Source organism: Chrysemys picta, chromosome 17, assembly GCF_011386835.1.
Source record: "Chrysemys picta bellii isolate R12L10 chromosome 17, ASM1138683v2, whole genome shotgun sequence".
Classification (NCBI taxonomy): domain Eukaryota; kingdom Metazoa; phylum Chordata; order Testudines; family Emydidae; genus Chrysemys; species Chrysemys picta.
This window is the reverse complement of record NC_088807.1, coordinates 14,026,384-14,031,277: the sequence shown is the minus strand read 5'-3', so window position 1 is coordinate 14,031,277 and position 4,894 is coordinate 14,026,384. Positions and strand designations below refer to the sequence as shown.

The window sequence follows — 4,894 nt, the reverse complement described above, 5'->3', positions numbered from 1 at the left end:
TTGTCATTATTGATTCTGGGGAGCAAGCAGGTTACCCAGTAAAACAGCAGAGTCTGTTCCTCGCCCCACACTGAGTTTTTCAAAGAGGTGTCGGTTGTGAAACAATACGATCTCCTAATCTGGCCTCTATTTCATGGGCCCTGAAATTCCACACACTTAGCACCATGTTAAGCCCAATTGCTTGTAATTCACTAAAAGGCACCTTCCAGAATGACAACCAGTTGTGACGTGAGGAGACCAGGAAACAGAGAATAAAACAATGGTTATAATACCATAAAATGTCAGATGGAAACATCTGAAATGGTGACATTGGTCAATTTCAAAGCCAGAGTGTTTTCAAATTAGTCAAAGTGAGCCCTGAATTTGGTAGGGACCTGGCTATTATGGAGGCCCTAGCAGGTTTGCACTCCCAGTTCTCCTGAAAAACCATTGAGAATTCAGGCTGACTGAGAAACTTCCCAGAATAAGCTACCAGGATTGGCGGGGTGTGGGGGGGTAGGGTGACCAGACAGCAAATGTGAAAAATCAGGACAGTGGGTGGGGGGTAATAGGAGCCTATATAAGAAAAAGACCCAAAAATCAGGACTGTCCCTATAAAATAGGGACATCTGGTCACCCTATGGGGGGGAGAAGGAAACCAAACAAAGCCTGAGCCAGGATGGAGAGCATTGATCCAAGTGGTGTTTGAACCCCTCCATCCCCACCTGCCTGCCTGCAGTGAAATGGACAGAGGGGCACTGATTTCTATTTGTGAGTTTGCTAAAGACCATGGGCTTCAGCACAAGCCGAAGAGCCCATACTCTGAACTCTTGGATAAACAGCAAAGTTGGCTTTTCAGAAATCTTTTACCCCCGGGTTCTGCATCCACTTTGGACTGTGCCCCGCAGAGGCTTTGGAATCCATGGCTAAATTTTGTTTCTGTTTAGGGATATCTTAAGAGATAACACGAGTCTGCACAGGGCATCAGATTTATTTGTGTGGTCCCCATTGCTTCTATCCCCTACCCTCCTCTGCCTCTTCTTTGGCACAGAGCGCAGTGACAGGAGAAATGGCTCCAGGGAACTGCACCACAGTGACTGGCTTTACTTTCCAGGGAATAACAGACAGTTGAAAGCTGCAAAACATCCTCTTTGTGTTCTTCTTTGCCATTCATTTCTGCGCCCTGGTAGGGAATGTCAGGATGATCGTGCTGATTATGGTTGACTCCCAGCTCCACAGCTCCATGTACTTTTTCCTCAGCAACTTGTCACTCTTAGATGTTGTCTGCTCCTCTGTGATTGCCCCCAAGGCGATGGTTAGTTCCCTAGCGAAGAGTAAAGACATTTCTTTCCCTGGGTGGGTGGTGCAGTTTTTCCTCATCTCCTTCTGTGCCAACTATGAGCTTTGCCTCCTGGCTGTTATGGCATACAATCGCTTAGTGGCCATCGGCAACCCATTGCTGTATTATGTCATCATGTCCAAGATAGTCTGCTTCCAGCTGGTGGCTGGCTCTTACCTATGCACCTTGTGCATACGTGTACTGTATTCAGTCTGTCCTTCGGCCACTCCAATGTCCTCGATCATTTATTCTGCGATATTTGCCCACTCCAAGAATTCTCCTGCTCTTACTTTCACATCAGTAAGCTAGGTCTGGTCTATATTACCCGCCTGAATCGGCGGGTAGAAATCGACCTCTCGGGGATCGATTTATTGCGTCCCGCCGGGACGCAACAATCGATCCCCGAATCGGCGCTCTAACTCCACAAGCGGAGGTGGTAGTAAGCGCCGCCGACAAAAAGCCGCAGAAGTCGATTTTGCCGCCGTCCTCACAATGGGGTAAGTCGGCTGCAATACGTCGAATTCAGCTACGCTATTCACGTAGCTGAATTTGCGTATCTTAAATCGACTCCCCGCTGTAGTGTAGATGTACCCCTAGTGTAGTTCATATTTGCAGCCATAGAAACAATAGGCACCGTTTCCACCATCCTCATCTCCTACATTTACATCATCTTTGCCATCCTTAGGATCCGCTCCACGGCAGGAAGGCACAAAGCCTTCTCCACCTGCACCTCCCACTGGACTGTCATTTCCATCTTATATGGGACCCTGATCTTTACATATTTATGACCCTTGTCTGGCAGCTCAGTGGACTGGGAGAAAATGGTGGCTGTGTTTTATACCCTTGTGATCTACATGCTGAACCCCCTGATCTACAGCTTGAGGAACAAGGAGATGAAGGATGCTCTGAGGAGGACAATACACCAGAAAATTATTCCTCGCTGTATGTAAATATGGGGACTGTTTTTTCTGATCAGTACTGGAGTACAAATATGAACTAGTTCTCACCCATTAAGTCAATATGCAGAAATTTCTATCATGTGATTTACAGGAGAAAACAATATGGAAATGGAACTTGAGCCAGATAATGAAGGAATTCACCATTTCCCTTGAAAAACAGTGTAAAGTAACTGTGTTACAGCTTCTCCTTACAATCTTCAGCACAGAATATCATCTTGACAATGGCTTCACTATTGTGATGCACTTTTAAGCTGATTATATGCACAGTCCAAGGTGCATCCCTGCTGTGGGGCCTGTGTACATTGCAGGTAACAGCGTGACCCCTCCCTACCACCTCAGAAGGCCCCTCCGATCAATTTTGCAATTTGTACTTTTCCACAAGGAATAACACCAGCAGCAGATCACCTGCATGAAATGATCGCTCACAAGGAGAGTAGAACCCCATTTAGCCCATCGAATTGGGACCAGGGCCAGATTGGTTAACCAAAACGTCGAATAAACCATGAATGTGAAAGTAAGAGGCTGCATCGCCATCTAGTGACCATAGGAGAGATTGCCCACTTCTGTATCTGTGTGCGCTGGTTGTTGGGTTAATATGGAGAACCGAATAATAGAGGGTCAGATAAACAGGGTTCTACTATATTGTGATCATACCATTCTTTCCGAGATGCTTGGCTTCTAGTGAGGCTTTGCTTCACTATTCCAATCATGGATTTAGGGAAACCTAGTTTAGGCTCCTCTCTGTGACAGGGAAAGGAAAAGTGAAGTGCTTCAATAAGATCAATGTTATCAGAATGCTATGGTTCCATTTTTTTGTTTCAAAAGGACAATTGGCTTCATAAATTCATTTTATTTTTTATGAGATTGTGCCTTTTATGTTTCGTGGCACACAAGCAGACAAGTTAGAGAAAACATAAAATACTTTTGCTGAAAGTTTGCAATGTCTCACTAATTTGTTTCTTAGGAGCCAGAACAATAACACGTAAGAACCCAAACATCAGAGGGAGAGTACATAGGCTACTGCCTATAACAGAGAGGCACAAATCACTGGGTACCTGCTGACTGACTGCTGCTAAGTCCTGATTGTGTGTTGCCCTACTGAGCTCCCTAGCATGCAAGCATGTCCAGGAACCCTGCCCAAAATTTAAAGTCACAGTATTCAATTTGTTGCCTGCCCAGAACTGGGCCCGAAATGCAAACAGGGGGTTCGTCACCCGGTGTGCTTGACACCAATAAAGACACCGAGGGGAGAAAGCAAGCCAAGTTTATTTCAGAACTCTGAAATGGTACTAGGAGACCAGCGTGTCTCAAATCCAGTGCAACAAATACAAACAACTTTTACCTTTTATACTTCAAACTGTTTGCATACATCTCTTTGTCTGGCTGTTCCCCCTTACCCCTGCCTTCCAGACAACTGTTACAATAAGCTCTACATGAGCTTGTGAGAAAACTTTCCCAGTCTTTGCGACCTTGAGTTAGACGCCTGCAAACTAACTACCCCGCTTCTTATCTCTATTATTTCTGCTAGTGTGAGTGAAACTGCAGCCATCTGCTAAAAAGCTGACATTACATTTCTGCTTCAGCCTACTTCAGAGCATGTAAGCAGTTAGCACAGAAGTAGGTGAGAGTTCCCAAGATGTTGTCACTGTGGTTCACAGACCCAGAGTGTATTGAAGGAGTCTGTTGCCTGTAGGATCCCTGCCTCATTTATTGCAGAGTTAATGTTGCCTAGGCAATGCTCATTCTGGTATTTCGTAACTTGAGAGTGCTTCACTTTGCAGCCTTTTAGTCCTTTGTGCATTTCCTAATATTTATAGCTTACTTTACTGATGAGAACAATCTTTATGACAAAGGATATTCTTTTTTGTGTGATGTATCCATTATTTATCTGTTCAGTGTCAACAGTGTGTGCTTTACAAGACAGAAAAAGTAAGAACACTCCCTAATACAAAGACCCTATGATCTAAGGAAGACTGACACACAAAGAAAGCAGGATATGTAAAATAGGCATTTCTTTCTTTCTTTCAATGAAAAGTCATTCATTTATTATGAATTATTATTATTATTAAAGAAAGGTTGGTGGATTGGGGAACTTGTGTGGTGAGTATGTTCTATGCAGAAGGAGCAATATGTAAACACACGAAGAATGGAATGGGAGAAAGAAACATGTATGGTATTGGTGCTATCTGTACTGGTAAAACAGAGCGGGAGGGAGGTGATGTAGAAAAGGACTAGATTTTTGCTTATGGCCTGTCCCTGTAAATAGCCCCGTCATGGGGTGGCTTGGCATTATAAGGACTGGAGGCCTGAGCTCAGCCAATCCTCGCGGCTAAGGAGGCCCACCTGAATAGGGATCAGCTGATTCATTTACTGATTTGCAGGGTGCAGAAGAGGAAGTGGCTGAGAGAGTTGCAGGAGCTGCAGAGAAAGGAAGGAGCAGCAAGGATGGCTAGAGACAGAGTTTGGCAATAACCTTGTAGGAAAGACCAAGAGAACAGAGACTAAGGCCAGCAACAAAATTGCCTTATGCTGTTCTTCTCCTTTTGGTTTGTCACTTGGAAAATAAATAAAACACCTCTGGAAGGGTCGGCAAGACTGATCTGTTGAGAGTGCAGCT

At 44.7% G+C, this 4,894-nt stretch overlaps 1 pseudogene; it reads left to right on the top strand.

Moving 5' to 3' along the window:
• The first annotated feature begins 1,048 nt into the window (after positions 1-1,048).
• LOC135976176 (olfactory receptor 5G9-like) lies at positions 1,049-2,268 on the top strand (annotated as a pseudogene).
• Positions 2,269-4,894: the final 2,626 nt, after the last annotated feature.